Below are 18,732 nucleotides of genomic sequence, written 5' to 3'. Positions count from 1 at the left end.
GTCAAGAGGGAAATCACGTAGAGGATCGTGCTGCGTCATTTACTAGATTGTTTACACAACCATCACAAGATGGCGCTAATTAACCGACACAACGTATTTGAAAATAAAGTGTATTATTTTAAATTGTGTTTACTTTACTTTTACTGATATTAATTTTTAAACCATAGAGATTATTTTTTTTAATACAACTTTCTGTTCTGAAATATAGTACTTTAGTTAATTATAATTTACAACTTTGAAAACTTATTTACGCTGACTCACCTAAAATAATTTCCTTTTAGAAAATTCGGAAAACCTAAATATAAACGACGAATTATATATATTTTTTGGAAAATTGAAGAGCTGTTTGTAATAATGTGATGTAATTATTAAAAATGCATCTTCACTTGAGTATTAAACTTTTTTAAGACAAACTATCAGCAGACATGACATTGTTAAGCGCACCGGTGATGTAGGTTGCTGCACCACAGGTATATGATACGGCGTTGATAATTTAACACCTTTCTCATTCCATCGCATGACCGAAGTACGTCCACAAGAAAGGGACACAAAATGAGGTACCGCGTCACTGAGCAAACAAGGCATAGCCTTCCGAGTCTCTGAGTAACATTCGACGGGTTGGAAGTTGGAACGAACCGAACCGGCGCCATTACCCTCGACGTATCCGTACGAACGTGACTGTGTCTACTTTTCGCTTGTGTTTTTTCTTCATCGATCGTGTTAGAACATCTTTACTGCGCAGTGTAAGGTAAGGAAGTTTGTTTTATACATTGTATTGGATGCAGTGCATCAGTTTTCGCGGAGTGTGTGCAAAAAAGTTGTTATTCGTGGGCAAAAGGAGCTTTCTCACTTATTTATGCAAAGAATTTAACCGAAGGCGGTGTGTGCATAAAGTGTCGGACTCGGAGGTTTGAAGGCAAGGCGCGGCGAGCGGCACTGCCTTCATTTTCATCGCCCGCGCAGTATGTCGCATCCATGAAAGTGCTCAATTTACAATTTCGTTGTTTTCCCTACGTATGAATCTCGTTCTGTTTTGTGAATCAGAGGTGTACCTTTTTTGTGTCACGTGGTGTTTTCTTTCTGGCAAACAATGGTTGACGCGATACGGTACATTAATACGGTTCGTCCTTTGTGCGCCGTTTTACCTATTTTGCCTTTTAAAACTCCTTGCGTCGGCGCACGGGTCTGTCGACTTAGGTAATCCTCGTCGAGGTTGAGTGCCTTATCTCGTTCTATACCTTTATTGTGAATGTACAGTGTAAACTAATACTTATTGCACACAGTGATCATATGTGTAAAGTCACGTTTATTACATTTTATACAATGGATTAATGTGCGCACTATTATTTATATGTAGGTAGTTTTAAAATGTCTCTTTTTGTAATATCTTTGTGAAATTGATTGATCACCTTTTGTGTTTGGTTTACAACATAATATTAATAGATAAAAATGTTCTTTTCAAGCTGATACTAACGCTATACCTACCTATCTATAGTCATTAACCTTAATTGTCATCAATTGACGAGTAGTGGGGTTTACAGCAGCACTTATAAGCACCTATATAAAAATACTTCCATTATATTAATAACTGTATCTTTAGAGAACTTCCTAATCTTGTCTGCTGTCCATAATATGTTGACTAACATTGAAGTCTTTACAGTTTAAATGCATTGTCATTTCTGTACTTTATGGTACTTTATAGCGAGTGTTGTTTTTTTTTTAATATTTATTAAAGCAAGTTCAATTCGGTCTATATGACTTCGTTAGGAAATATTTTTATACGTAGAAACATATATTATATTAAACATTAAATTCTAAACCTACCTACAAAATGGAAACGAATATTGTTTTTCCTCATACTTCAAAAGTCAGGCCCTACCTACCTGCTAATTTTACCTAGTAGTGATTTATGCCATTCTTCTTCTTCTTCTTCTTGATGTCGCGACTCTGCAGGTCTCTTGAGGTCCTGTATCACGTTGACCGTTACCGATCTATTGTGATCGCCACTGACTAGATATCCCCTCCAATACTGGTTGCTGCCAGGTACAGCAGCAGTTGATTTATGCCATTACATTTCTGTTTTATTATCATTATGGTCCTCCTTTTCATTAAATTAGTTACCTAAAATAGTGACTTTATAATAGTGTCTTGTGTTTTCAACACAATTTGTTAGATACATAAGTACGTATAAAGTATTTACCTGTTCACACCTACGAGAATTATCGATGTTTTCAACTTTATCTAATCATTGTCATTCACTTCAAACAAGTTGCTTGCTATCTTTCTATATATTTTGTAAAGCATCACGCTTTTTCTTGTACCTGACTCGCTATAAGTACTGAATTAATCATAAAATTGTAGATTATATTTATATTTAATTTACAATTTTATGATTAATTCAGTTCAGTATTATTTATCTGTCTGTTGAATACTATTAACAGATAGCAACATATCAGCGGGAGTACAAATGACGAAAAAAAGAATACGATGGACCTTTTTTATCTATTTGTGTTAACGCATATCTCCAAAACTACTAAACTAATTTTCGTGCGGTTTGTCTGGGTACGTTGCTAATTCATGCTTCATTATAAGATCCTAGAAATACAAGATTAAATTTCTGTAACTTTAATATCACGTTTCAAAAATGCATGACTTTTGGAAGTTTGGAGTGATTCTATCAAGTCTCTTTTAAAATAATGATCATTTTAATTAGGTGTGATTTACAAATTACACTTCCTGTAAAATGATGTAAACTGATCAAATTGTACCTATGTAGGTTATTCGGATGAAAAATTCAGTAGATCAAAATGAAGAATCCCTACCTTGATCACTTTTCTTTAATTTAAACTTGGAATTATTGAGAAATATTCACGACCTTTCCTTAAATTTACTAACCTTTCTAAAGTCAGTGTCTGATGTCAGACGTTAATATATTACGTTTTAATTTACAACAGATCAGTGGCCTTCGATAGAGTCACGCCAGTAGAATGAACCCGAATGCATTTTAACACTTCACTGAGCATTATCAAAACCTTCATTTAATGAATAAAGCCTTTGTATCCTTATATTGCACAATTGAAAGTTTTGCACAAACCTCTACACAGTCAGTGTACATATATGTAACCTACACTCATATTACCGTGTTAAATTGCTTCATTCATTCCATTGAGATGTCGCAATAATTTATTAATAATAACTTATTGTTCTGAGAAGCTTATATCGTTGATCGTTCTGATATTTCAAAGTCATCTTGCTTGGAATTCATAAGTCGCACTCCTACTTGCTGATTGGTTTCAGATACTATTTCAAACTGTACGAGTATTTGATTAAATTTATATCCAGACTGACCTCCATACTGAATCTCAGATAGACGTTTCTGCTTTGAATTAGATCTATTCATGTGTTGAATTTGGTTGAATGGTATTCATTCCGATCCCACATAAATGCGTATTGTCTTAATACTTCCGGTATCGGAGGCACCCTCATCTGTTCGTTTAGCTTTTGTGTAGATCAAAGCTCACAAAGGAATATGAACGTAGTTTTTACTGCTTTTGAACTGATAATCAAACTCTCTGATTTCTCCTTTTCCGCTAAACTTAAAAACTTATTATCATGCATCATTTTATTATACGTATCTTCTTTTACACACGCCAACCGTATCTTCTGCGTCACTTCTGCTATAACCCATCATATCGAAGTAAAGAAAGCAACAAGCGGATTGGTGAACTTCACGCACCTTGAGAACATTATGTGTATACTAAAGCATGCCAGGTTTCTTGACGATGTTTTCCTTCGCCATTGACGCAAGAGTTTAAGCACACATAGCTCCACGCCCGGGATTGAGTTACAATCTCACGAGCGAAAGTCGAAATCTCTAACATAGGCTATCAATGAAACGAATCTTTTTAACGCTGAATATGTAAATAACCAGACTTATATGAATGAGTAAGAACAACAATTTGTTTACATAAATGCAATTGAATAGATAAAACCCGTTTAGTTGTTGCAAATAGGTCACAATTGGTATAATTGATCCCTTGAAAATTGACCAGAACAAAGTGAAGGTGACATCAGATGGTGTAGGCATAGCCGGTAGCAATCAATCGACACAATTCCGTTGATCTAGATGCCCATGTGCTAAAGTTCTAATTAATCACGAGGTCTTTGAGTCATCCACTATTGTGGCGACTGCTTGTTCAACTTGAAGGTTGAAAGAGACTTGTATGATTATTAATTATAATTTATCAAGTATCTTATTAAGTGAAACTAATATCTTTTTGAGCGAAACGAATTTACTAAAGTACTATCAAACGCTCTCCGATTTCACAGACATAGTTCCCGTTCCTGTGGGAATACGGGGTTAAAATATAGCCTATGGTAAAGATAAAGCTTTTTATTGAAATGAGAATTTTCAAAATCGGTCAAGTAGATCCAGAGATTACCCGCTATAACATCTCGAAAGTTTAAATAGGTGCCTATGGATAGAGTTTTCCTCCACAAATATGGAATAAATTGTTAAAATATACAAAACTAGCTGACGTCGCGCGGTTTTACCCGCGTGGTTCGTGTTCCCGTAGGAATACAGGGATAATATATAGCCTTCCTCGATAAATGGGCTATCTAACACAGAAAGAATTTTTCAATCAAACAAACAAACTCTTCAGCTTTATTATTATTAGTATAGATAAATCTAGCAAGCAGACAATTCATTCAGTTTTCGTAGCAACACGTGCAAACGTAATGCCATAATAAGTTGCTGTAGGAGGTATTCTAACGTCAATGTCTATACCTACCTACTGAAACAAAAAACTAAGACAAAAACAACATAAATTCTCATTATATTCATTGTCCATGTCATAGAAAAAAGAAACTAAGTACTCAGGTAGTTACTTGTTGATCAAAACAATCGGGTTCATCTCTGCAAATCGTTTAATACCTAACCTTGTACGTAATTGGCAAACGTCGATAATATAGAGGAAGTCGGCGTGCCTTTAGCAGCAGACTCGGATCATGTGCTACAGATTGTACCTATGCATTTTATGTTTCCTTATTAAGATTTGGATTGACACAGGAAAGGATCTCGATTGATTTGTCAAAGACCCCGTGTATGAGTAGGTATGAACTTTGGTAATGATTACAAAAAATATGGGAAACGAAATTGATTCTTTTAAATTCATGATTTTTCTCATACTCGTATTAAGTATTATCTATACTAATATTATAAAGCTGAAGAGTTTGTTTGTTTGTTTGATTGATTGATTGAACGCGCTAATCTCAGGAACTACTGGTCCGATTTGCAAAATTCTTTCAGTGTTAGATAGCCCATTTATCGAGGAAGGCTATAGGCTATATATTATCCCCATATTCCTACGGGAACCGGAACCACGCGGGTGAAACCGCGCGGCGTCAGCTAGTAATTATTATACAAATTAATTCATCGTAAGTTATACCTAAAGAACGAAGGCTGATTGTTGTTTGTAGATTTTGTAGATTTCTGAATCTTCGTTTTTCTATTTATCAACATTCATTCATTCTCTGGACTGTCTTCAATATCATACCAACGAGCCCTTGGAAATCATCAGTTTGTTCTGATTGCTTAACCACCTTGATTAACAATGAATGAACAAAAAATCTGTTTATTTGTGTAAAATATCTAGAGCATGATGGTGGCCATTATGTAATATTATATTTATTGAAGACTTTGTCAAAAATATTCCTATAAAAACAACAAAAACATGTCGCTTAATTACGAAATACAAAAACATTGCAATTGCAAACAGGAATCAGAGAGTTTTCTTAGAACCAACAGAACATTCCAGACATGCTGCAAAGTACACGCGTGCTGCAAACCTTATTGTATTTGCCGCTCGAAATAGTTTTGTTTGCATTTTAAGGAAGTAATCTGATATTATCTGATGATCAGTTTCCGTTTGACCATATCGAGTATAGGATCTTCTTTATTGTTAATATGAGAAAAAATGTGACGGTTATTTATTTGAATCTATCTATTATTTATCTACTGATAACCGTCAACTGTGTAATTAAAAAGTTCAAAAGTATGCTTTAAATGCTCGTTGTTTACCAAGGCTTTTGACCGTTGACTGGTACATTGGCCCAATTAGTGCAATTATAGGGCCATTATTCTAACTTTTACCTCTGTTACCATAATTATTGTATTACTACGAGTATATGGTTGATGAATAGTGTTACCCACTGCTAAGGACTGAATGGCAATGTCGTTCAGGCCGAGTTAGCCAGAGTAGTAGTTCGAGGATTTTTGGAACTGGAGGGCTATATTCCCGTCATTTTTTCTTGAGTTTAAGAGTTTGTTAAACATGTAAATCACTGGACCGATGACGCAGTCTGTTGAGATGAGACAATGCCACTAATAGAATCAAAAAAAGTTGGAACAATTTTGTAATAAAAAAACTACTTCATTAATTTCGTGTAATCGTGTGGTACCTGGACCCGGTTCCGCATATGTTATCGAACCCTATTTTCTGATAACCTCAATCGGTATACTTATCATGGTATCACTTAGGTACATACAATAATAAGTTAGTTGAAAAAAACTTGAATTTGAAAGAAAATTTTTTTTGAAAATTGCAATGACGAGACAATGAAACAATTTTGTAAACTTGTAGTACTCTAGTAAGTTTTCGGATATTTATGATTAACTTTAGCGTTATTAATGTTCTGTGTTTATTGAAATAGCGTTAAGTTGTCATAATCCAAGAAATAAAATTGTAAATATGTTATTTATTAATAAAATTCGGCAGCAACTGACACCAATCCGATTCCGAAATATCTTTGTTTAACTTAGCAGCAAATTTTCCACTGTTATTTTAAATAGCCAGTGCATGTACCTATATGCGATGATTGTCGCAACAGATAGCACGTAAAAATATTGAATGTGCAAACATATTAGGTATATATTGTCCACAAAATACATATTTTGCCAATAACCAACATTACGTAATAAGTGACGGACTATAACCGCAAATACTTTGTGATACAAGATCGTTTAAGAATGGGTAAATTTATTACTGAGGATAATCATCAAAAAAGTTTACAGTATCTGGTATTTTTTTTATCGAATTATGAGTCTTTCGAAGATTGAAGTGAACTTAATATCCCCTGAATGTATTTACTCATCACTCAGTCACATGACTGTATTTTGACGTTGCGTCTGTTTGTGTTGTTTATATCACCGCCATTATATTATAGACATTATAATTCGCCGCCTTCTAGCCTCATGACCATTTCTGTACAGTATAACCTTCCGGTTTGTTTAGGGATGACGACAAGACAGAATGTTATATTAATAGTTATGTTGGGGCATGCTCTTATGTAGACCCCATCAACGATAGGTACGTTGATAAAGTCTTATTTATCGGCACGATCTAAACTGCCGACTGTTGCAAAATTCGCTCAAACTTTTAAGCGCCTTGGTCAAATCGGACGTTGCTTTCGTTTAAGATCGTACTTCTTAAACTGATCCACGCATTCGTTCATTCCACGCAAAGTGACCCATGACTTAATTCCCTTCTGCCTAACTTTACCACAGTTTCAGGCTTTCGACGCGTGTTTTTTTACTAATGTCAACCACTTTCAGATCTTTATACAAGTTTCCTGTAATCCTTGGCACTTGTAGTTAAGGTAAGAACTACCTTTTGAAATAACATTACAAAACGCAGTGTTGTTTATATAGATTTTTTAGATGCAATAAACTTCAAACCTATTTAGTTATTTTTCGTATAGATCTGACAAGTGACTACTTCGACAAAATTCAACACGGAGACTCGACAAAATGTCATAGCGTCAACGTTTTCATCTGTTTTACTTTCTTCTGACGCTTTTGATTATTTTATCAACGTTACCAGCTAACAAATGTATTTTTAATTAAAAATCATGAACCTCGGTCTGCTTTTCTTCAATTCGTATGTAATTTATACTTAAATAAAAAATATCTAAGAACAATTTACCGCAGCCTCTAATTAGCTTCATAAGGCTTATCGCAAAGGAATGTTAACCGCAAACAATAAAGTGAAAAACAAGATATTTCCATCCTTAGTCTCTGCGAAGTCAGCGATAAGATTCAGAGTAGCGTAAACATTATCAAAGCATCAACCCTTGTGAATGCGTTATGTAAACAAGCATTTTGATAGAGGTCAAACACCTTCATAATATTAGAATGATAACCCAAAATACCAGGAAGACTTATAATAAAAATTTAAATTGTATTACATTTCGGTAATGAACACCTATAATAATGAAAAATTTAATATATTTTTTTTCTCTATTTTATGAAATACCAAATTGGTACTTTACAGTAAAATTTGGTATTTCATGAAATTACGATCTAGCCTACTTATGTGACTAATTAATTTATCTTTAACCTAAACTTATATTTAATAATAATCTGTATTATTTATTAATTTAAAAATTAAAAAAATATTGCAATCTCATCATACATTGCAATCTCAAAAATTAAAGTGACAACTGCTGGCCAATTCACTAATTTGGTCTTTTATAAAAACCTATTAATATAAACTGAGAAATGTCTTCTTACTGTATGATATCCACAAAGGGTTGTCAGTAGGCACTGGCTGCCATTTGATACATAGAATTTCGATTTCATATATGTCAACGTCAAAGTGAGTTTACCTGTTGATCCTTCAAAGCTCGGTTCCGTTTAGCTTCCGTTCAATAATAATGAAACAAAAAAGACAATACAATACCTAAATAAAATTACACGCGGTACCAAGTAAAGATAGAGTAAGGAAGCGGATTTTATAGAAAGATCATCAAGATGAAGGCTAGTCGTAACTAGCCATTGTTGAAAATAGGTTCTCGTCTTCAATACAAGAACTTTAAAAACCAACATGCAAGTACGTGTAAATGAAGCTTCTATTTCTGGTTTTTGTTTATTATAGTTACCAAAAGTATTACTTATTGTTCCAATGCTCATAGATTTATCTCCATAACTTCTCAGAAAACGGTAAACAATAGTGGTGGCAATAGTGTTCTCTCTAGCTCTATTATAAAGATGCAACTCCTAAGTTTCTAGCAATTCCAGAATATAAAATTATTCCTAAATTATTTTATATGTTTAGATAGATGTAAAATAATAATGAAGGTTATGGCACTCTTCAACTGTCCTATACTTCCTAGTGATAATATTAAGTGGTGGACATGGGCTAAGTAGCAAGTGTTAATTACAACACAATTTCCACTTCTGATAAGGTCAATGAGCCATAAAATGAAGATTAGTTTAGATCTCCAATTTTATGGGAGCTATGAAGTTCATCATCATCATCACCATCATCATCATCATCATCATCATCATCATCATCATCATCATCATCATCATCATCATCATCATTAAAATCATCGTCATTATCAGCCGATGGACTACTGCTGGACATATGCCTCTTGCATGGACTTCCAGGCACAACGGTCTCGAGTCGCTAGCGGTCTAAAAAGTTAAGAACTGATTAACCGGAAAGAAAAGGGAAGTACGTTTTTTCAACCTGATGACTTGCATAATATACAAGTAATATACACACTAAGTAAACTTTGAATAAATATTTTGCAACGTCTGAATGTTTTCTGTTCAACTCATTTAAAGTGTATGAAGGTAATTATGACAGAAACGCACGTTTTTCCCGTTTTGCAATAAAACATCAGACTTACCAACCACTGACGCAAGAACATTCGTAGCAGCAATAATAATTGAACTACTAACTTGTTGACATTCACTTAATATACCGCACATCAAGATACTTTGAATAATTCTCTGTTCTGTTGTTAGAATTATCCTCACAATTCCTTGAAGTAAACGACTTTGTGCCCATAGATGTTTTGAGATTAACATACAATCAGTCAGTGCTGCGTCAATGTTGAACGTAAATATAAATCTAGAAAAAAAGTACTACTACATCTCTTACGCGAAAGTTTGTATGTATGTCTGTTACTCTATAACGCCGCAACTACATAACGCACTTGGCTGAAGACAGATACACGGGATTGCCGAAAAAATCTATGGTTTTTGTGAGATTTGCGAAAACCTGATTTCTACGCGGGCGTCTGCTAGTTATATAAATATTGTAATGTAATTCTTGATTGCATCACCAATATCGATTATGATATTTATTGAGTTCAAAAGTACTCCTGTTAGAAGAACAATAAAAAGTAGGAAGATATCTTAATGTTTGTTTGAAAATTTCTTTACTTAGCTTTTGTTTCGTCATTGAAATTGTAGGATTGAAATGATTTTAGGTCGTCGTAAATATTATGTTAAAGTCTTGCTTCGGTTATATGGGAATGCATTTAAAAGAGATGACATAATATGAATCTCCTTCTAAAAAACCATTGGCCTTAAAATGCTAAACATAGAAAAAACATCGTTTCTTTTGTCTTAACATGAACCTCAATATCTCTACGAGTCTCCTTATGTCGGTTCACTGCCAGTTAGACAATTGTCGTACCAAATACCAACTCCTAGCAAAGGCTTTACCTACGCTTCATCATTATCAACCTATATTCGGTTCACTATTAAGCACGAGTCTTCTCTCTGTATGAGAAGAGTTAGGCCTTAGTCCATCACGCTGGTCCAATGCGGATTGGCAGACTCTACCTACCTACGCCTAATAAAATATTGATCTTGTTAAAGTAGATGACATGGGAACTTCAACTAGAATTAATTCGTTTGATTGAAACAAAATATACAACTTTGATGGGAAAACAGGTTACTTTGCATCAAGTGTACGGTCTGATAAAGGATGAAATTCAGAAAAGCATTCAAATTTTTGGATTTGAGAATAGCAATGCAGCTATGCTAGCTTAACATAATTTAGGTTCATTAGTATGAGAAGTGGGTCTTGTGTCGCGGAACGAATGCATCTGGCTGATTTGAATTAAACCGATACGCAATAGTTCTTAGTCACCCGCTTATTGCAACATTGAAAAAGTTGAAAGCCTTTCTCTTTTCAAATTCTCTTTCGGGCGAATACACTCTTTATCAATTGCTCCGTTAAATAAAGTAACAAAAGTATAGTGAAACTATGTATATCGATTACACTTATCAGCTTCTTATGAATGACATTACATTTACATGTGATATGATAAATAAGACGTGCACAAAAATATACTCGTATCCTAGATTACCCAACTAATCTTATAAAAGTCATTTTTCTTTGAAACTACTTAAAGACTAAGAAAACTAAGTAGTAAGACTTTAATACAAAATTTCTTCCTTACATTTTCCCTCATAAAATTGAGATTTCCTAAAATCCTTTCTTAATTAGTAATGTTTTAAAAATAAACTACTATACGAATTTTAGCTTAGTTTTGCTTACAGGAAGTTTCTCTATGAGCACGACTTTGATGATTGAAGTCGTTTTACGTCGTCTACCATTACATCAGTTTTGAACATAGATTTATGTATTGATTGCGTCTGACACCAGCCAAAGGGGGAAAAGCTGTTAGGGAATCTGCAGCAAACGATGGCTTATTGCTTATGAGCAGATCGCCATGTTGCAGAATGTACAAAAGAAAAAATAATGTGTCTGCTGTTATTATAAAACTGTGAAAAGAATTAATCAATGATAATGAATTGTCAACCTTGTATAGTAATTCAATCTGTTCTGATATTACACCACAATATAATTCCAAATGCCGCAGCATTCTATTAGGAATTTATTTAATTGAAACTCTTATGGGAAAAAAGTGCTTTATCAAGCTAAAATTTGGGTTCCCTTTCAGAGAGACTCACTAAAAAGGATATTTGGAAATTTATAAATTTAAATTTTAAGGAGTGATATCTTTATGTAAGTCTGTTCTGCAAATTTTAAAGGGTCAAGGTTAATTTACATATTATTTATATGACTAGGTATCACAAACCAATTCCATGCATAAATTAGTTTCCATTTCCACTCTAGAATTAATTCTAGCTGCCTAGTAGGCACCAAGTCACGCAAAGCGGCTTTCATCATGAAATCAGGAAATGTCTGCCTCGCCGAGCCGCGGTTGGACGCTTCAAGGAACCTGACAATCATAAACCTGCCGATCGATTCGTAGAAAAACATCGCACTACAACCTGGCAACGTGTTAAATTAGTTCAGTAAATCCATTACTTAGGACATGCGCAAATTCAAAACTTACATTCAATTCAGACTGTTGCTATAAAATTATGTTTTTGCAGTAATCGTGACTTATATATTTCTTTTATGTTGTTCTCTTCTGTCGACACCTCATGGGAACAATAATGACCCTCCTGATGAGCCATGTCCTGATCTATATACAATATCACTTCATCGTGTGCATCTTTCCATATTGTATCTAACCATTGGTTAGGAACTATATTTTATTTTACTTTTCAATAATCTACATTATCAAATGTAGACTATTGTTATATAAAGAAACAGCTACTTTGGCATGTGATGCAATTGTATCAGAAAATATTCGCTTCTGGAACTTAATACCTTCGAGCCAATATTTTAATTACAAACTGACCTAAACAATTGTTAAAATTCCCTCTTCAACTATACTTTTCTTAGGTAAGTCTATTAGGGTATCTACTTTTCTTACTCGTTTCTGCTCTCTATCTTCTAAACTTATCCCCTAAATGGTTCGGTAAATATTCCAATACTTTTGTCAGCTTCCATATAAATAAACTGAAAATTCAAGAATACCACATGGCCCATTCTTTGATAATGTTAATATGTATTATCTTTGACGGTCATTGTGTGTGTAACACTAAGGGCATACATGCCCAGTGTTTCCCATGTTTAGTTTCGAACAAAGAACGTTTATACAACCTTACAAGTTGTTTTTTTTATATTTCTACGAAAGCTTCAATTTTTAACAAAATAATAAGTAAAGTAGTAAATATACAGGCATCTGTACAGAGTAGTCGTATATCAGGGTGACTTCAATTTATTTAACATATCATATCGTCTATTACTCGACTACATTATCGTCTGTTTGCAAAATCTAAATTTTATCTTCTTCAAACATTAATTTTAATAATTTTATCAATGTTATGATACACCTATGTAGCCAGTATGTAGATTCAATGAAGAATACGAAAAACATTAATTTAAAAGATGGACCAAGTTATTAATATCAATAATTATAATGTTTGAAGTTTTTCGATACCATTTAAAGATAGATAAAGATATAAGACCTTATATAGTTACTAGTGTTTCTAATTTAGAAATGCTTGACGCGAGTTATAGGACCAAATTACCTCATTTAATCTCGAAGGCTACTTCAGCACTTTAGTCGAGTACGAGCGATTTTTGGGCATTAATACCAAAAATTATTCGTACTTGACTAAAATACTAAAGTAGTCCGAACTAGGCATAAGTTTTTTGATAATATTGTAAATTTGGATTTATCCACTCGAAAAATTTCTAATCCTTATACCAAATTTTACCAACGTTTTATACCAAATTTAATATTAAACGGTGCAATATTAAACCTTCTGCAGATTTTCTTTAGACAGATCTTAATTAAAGATGTAGAGAGTCTAAAAAACCTTGAAATGATTCATTCATATATGAATATTATGCACATTTTTGATGTGTTACCCTGTTCTTTTCCAACTTGTCTGATTCACTGCCATGAGACTTACTTACAACCGCTGATAACTTTTAAGGTCGAATGTTATTATTATCTGTTTACATAAACAAATACTGTTAGAATATTAATTCTAATAGTTACCTATGTTGAGTAATATTACATAATAAATTAGCTTGAAGACGTAACGTTAAGTAGAGTATGTTCTACAATATTCATAATTGTTTTTTGTTTAATCAGCTCATTTATAACATGCCGAGGTTCACTATCTATAAATAGGCAATGTCTATAAAAATCTCCATTAAGTAGTTTTAGAAACGTTAGTGTAACCTTGGAGTTTTATTAGGGATCCTTGAGCTGATATAAGTTGCTATAGAAGGTAAATGATGACACCAGTTTAATTCGTACTGAAATTTGCTTTGAATACATTGACAAGTGGTAATTTTAAACTATAAATTAAGAGTATTGTTGAAAAATGTTTTCATCTCTCTCTAATTCGTTTGTTAGAGTAGGAAAAAATGTGATCATTCAGTAAACGCATCAGTTAGTATGATGCAAGTTTACGCGTTTCACCTTCTGCAGTCCACTATCCGTCCAAATTCAGAAGACCTTCCAAAGTACCATTTATAACCACAACTCCACTACTATTACATTGGACGTTGTAATAATCTGTGGGCGTCGGCGGCAATAAGTAAGGTAAACATTAAGTATCTAATGGAGGCTGTCTGACCAGTTCTACAGTCAAGTTATACCACGAACTGTGAATGAATTCACTATATTCTTTATCATTTCAATAGACAAGCATCATATAAGTGAGATACATTCACCTGCTCTATTTTTGTATAATTTTAATAGAATCAAAATCGCAATTGAAACTAAAATCGCAAACTGATTTTGAAAATTTGAATCACAGAAAACTTTACTTTGGAATATCGTTTGAAGATTTAAGTAAATCATTGTTATCAGTTCTAGGGTCCCAAAAAACACTGTTTTTCACTTTATTGAAATCTAAATACTTTTTCTACTTACTCTTTACATCAAATTTCGTTTACATCTCTTTACATACATTTCTAGAGAAGTTATATCTAAAGACACTATACCAGATTTTGGTATAAATACAAAACATACTACTTTGTGTTGTCTTAGAATAATAAGAAGTCATTAATATAAAGAAGAACATATTACTCATTCATTTAAAAGCCCACTATTTGAGACACGAGGTTACACTTGGGAGAAATTATCTCCGTCATATGATAATGTACAGACACGTACTGATGTTGAAAACAAGAAACCGTTTAGAAATCGCCATCGAGCCGCGTGGCGAAGCTCGAACAAAGGCAGCTTTCGCAGCATTGATAAATGAACGACTGTGTTCTGTACTGATAACTTGCAAGCTAAAACACTTCGAGATAAACTTAACAATAACAGTGGAATTGTATATAACACAGCCCATTTAGAAAAACACGTGAATTTTGTCGGATACATCACGTACTTCTGTATGTTTGGTTGTCGATTTGAGATGTTAATAGGTTTCGAAAATAAACCATTCGGTGTGAACGTTGAGACTGTAATGTTGAAGCAATGTAAAATCACAAAGACAGATGGTTTTCATAACATCTTTTGAATGGTTTCTTAATCTAAGACTAAAGTCATGAATTTAAGAGGTCCTGTGCATACATTCCTATAGGGTAATATCCTTATAAGGGAAAGGACATCGTCAGAAAGGAGTCGAAGTTAAAAACTTAGAAGACTTTGGAAATCTTTACTTAACTACTCAAATTTAAACTATGTTTTTTGTTTGAAACTATTTTATTATGCTTGCGCTTACAATTCTGTCGGAAAAGCAAAATATACCAATAACAATGATTTTTAAATAAACCAGTCATCAATCAAATAAGTTATAGTTATATTCAGTCAAAGTTAAAAAAGCAGAATGACTTTATCTTCCACTAGTCGATTGTCTTTTTTTTTTCAAATTTGTATCTAAACACTCTACGCTTATCAAACTACTTTCTCAACTATAGCACAGTAGATATATTACAAGCAGTATAATAACTCGGCCATATTTTTGAAATAAATACCTACAGCCGCGCGCTCCGTAAACATGTGATAGGGCTGCCTGCCTCCAGCATTTTAATTACATTTGCCAACTTTGTGTTTCCATTTAGTTATGTGATTGTAAATATACTTTTTTTTAAATAAACAAATAAAATACTTTGTAAATTGTAGTAAAATAGGAAGTGATCAATAAAATGCGTGTTGTTTTTTGATTGGTAGATTTAAATAAGGCTGATACTAATCAATGATCTTGAAGGACCTTCATATATTTATTTTGGTGATGCCATCTATCTATTACCACCACACTAGGTGACCAAATAATAAAAAATCGGTCAAGTGCGTGTCGGGCCACTCGCAGTGTAGGGTTCCGTAGATTATGTTAGCACTTTAACCCCTTATGTAATGTACAAAAATACCGATAACGATACCCCCACACTAAAGAATAGACGATAAAAAATTGACCCTGACTTGGCATGTAGGGAAGGAACTACAAAAAACAAATTGAGATTGACCGGGTTCGCTAGTAGTTTAATAAAAAAATCTGGATTTTTTTATTCAAATACATTAAAGTATGAGCAACACAATAATGTTGTTAAATTCAAACAACTTCTTTACGTAACTTCTTTATTACCTTAAAATACAGGTATACAAAACATACATGTCATAAGATTTAAATCTATGTATTACATAATAATCAAAGAAAACAACCTAAATGAAGAAGTTAATAAATAATTATTTAATAATATTATATTAACGTTTACGTCATTTACCTATTTACACAATTTTATCATTTAAGCATTTATTTATATATATATATTTATTAAATTATGCCTTTAGAATACAAAATATTAATCAAACTTTATAAAAATAATAACTTTTTTCCTAGTCGTCATAATTAAAAAATCCAATACACTGCGTTCGTCACCGCGGCACAGTCGCAACGGTCTTCACCCCATGATCACCCCACGTACGAGCTGCGTAGGTATAGCTCGCGTTTCGACCTTTAGTATGAAGTCCAACTACTGCTTGTAATATATCTACTGTGACTATAGTTTCTCATTCAATAATGTTTATTGTGTATTACTTCAACTTCAATTACTTATATTTTTGTGACACATAGCAGTTTATCTGTGTAATTAGATATGTAGGTAGGTTAGTGCCACTTTGTGTGCGCGTATATTAACACTAGTTTCTTGAACGCCTCAAGGTTGGGTGATAAGGCGTTTTTAGCACTTAAATTTACTTCAGTTACAATTTTGTTTTCAAGAAAGCCCTAGAATATTTTAGCTCGCTGAAGGTTTGTCAATAAGTCTTATTTGTGACAATAAAAAATATCTTAGACATCCTAAATCTTAAAACCTGGACGTTTGAGTATAAACCATTGATGTAAGTTTGTGGGCTTATCTATGGATTTACAAAGGCCTCAACATTCGAAGAAATCTAAAAGTCGCCTGGTTATACAAAAATCATTAAAATTATCAAAACTTAAACTTAGAGTTTTCCTTTCCGAATGCAAACTACTAAACTTTTAGTTTAAGGACATTGACAATATCAATAACTTTATTTATGTAAGCGGTAGGTATGTATAATATTTTGTCTACACTACACAACACACTAATGTCGTTCGTCAAAAATTAGCATCATTTTATTTACATACATCGTCGTTTGTAAGAGATTAGAATATTTGTTGCAAAATATCGTTCTCGTGCGTTTGTCAGCAAAGGACGTCTTTATTAACATGTCAATAATAAAAATGTATATAGTATAGGTCAAAGTACTAAAGGTAAAGATGTATATAAAATTACATCATAAAAATTAAAAGTCAACTAGAGATAAAATATTACAAAGTAACTGATGACTAACTTCATCCATGTAAATTGCTGATTTTTACCTACCACAGATCCTCTTCATCTAGCGGTAAAGTAGCGCAATTGTAATCTTTATCTGTACTGAATTCCATCAAAATCCTTTGTTCCTTTAGTGAATCAAAACTTTAGTAAGTACAAGTAAGTTTGAAAATGTCGCTTACTATAATTTGACGGTCATAAGTCGATTTCTACATGCCTTCAGTGCTGCCTCTAGCCCTAAAGGTTCATTGCAATGTATTACGACAGAGGTGGATGGAAAAATATGACATACTAGCGGATGCACGCGGCTTCGCCAGCGTGGATTTCAGTTTTTCACAACTCCCGCGGGAACCATGGATTTTTCTGGGATAAAAAGTAGCCTATATGTTAATCCAGAGTAAAATCTATTTCCATTCCAAATTTCAGCCAAATCGCTTCAGTAGCCGCAGCGTAAAAGAGGAACAGACATACTTACACGCTTACTCAAACTTTCGCCTTTATAATATTAGTGTGATGTGATTATGCCGCCCCCATTTAAGGTATAAAGACAAGAAAAGGATAATTATGATAATTTAAAACGTATCTACATACGTAAACATTTACATAATAATAACATATCAATTAAACTAGACAATATAAACAATCTGACGCCTCATAAATTTTCAACAACTTATGGAAGTGCTAATAGCTTATAAGCGTTAGTGTTACATACGATTCTATTTAGTGCGAATTCGTTACAAGATTTATGAGTCGTCTATGTCAGATGTATGTGTCCATATGATATATATGTATATTAGATTCATTTGCACATGGCACGCCGTACATCGTCGGATGGCGCCTAAAATAAATATGTTAACGGCCTTGACTTGATGGATTACAACGATTGGTAACCCATGGCAAAAAATAACAATGAATGGGCAAACGTTGCCTGAATAACAATATAAGTTCTTTTAATTCTATTTATTTATAATCTATGCTAATAATCACAGCTTAACAATAAAAATAAAGTGATCATGATGTTAGACCGGAAAACTTGAAAGAGATAACAAGAAATCTTCTTTCTTCTTTTGAATTTTGACTTTTCATATATTTCACTCTCGCTGGGAAAACATCTATATAATAAGATACTTAAGTTATCGGATAATTTATGTTTCATTTCATAAAACAATAAAATTGACGGCCTTTGGTGAATTTACAAGACGGAAGTCCTGGGTTCGATCCCCGGCTGGGCCGATTGAAGTTT

The 18,732-nt window shown here is 33.2% G+C and overlaps 1 protein-coding gene across 1 annotated transcript in view; it reads left to right on the top strand.

The window, feature by feature from the left end:
- The first annotated feature begins 615 nt into the window (after window positions 1-615).
- Window positions 616-18,732, top strand: part of LOC112052511 (uncharacterized) — a 74,230-nt gene continuing 56,113 nt past the window's right edge. Inside the window, exon 1 of the mRNA XM_024091624.2 lies at window positions 616-748. The gene's annotated coding sequence lies outside the window, so the exon portion shown is untranslated. The remainder of the gene's footprint in view (window positions 749-18,732) is intronic.

This window comes from Bicyclus anynana, chromosome 1 (assembly GCF_947172395.1).
Source record: "Bicyclus anynana chromosome 1, ilBicAnyn1.1, whole genome shotgun sequence".
Classification (NCBI taxonomy): Eukaryota; Metazoa; Arthropoda; class Insecta; order Lepidoptera; family Nymphalidae; genus Bicyclus; species Bicyclus anynana.
This window is presented reverse-complemented; position numbering and strand designations above follow the sequence as displayed.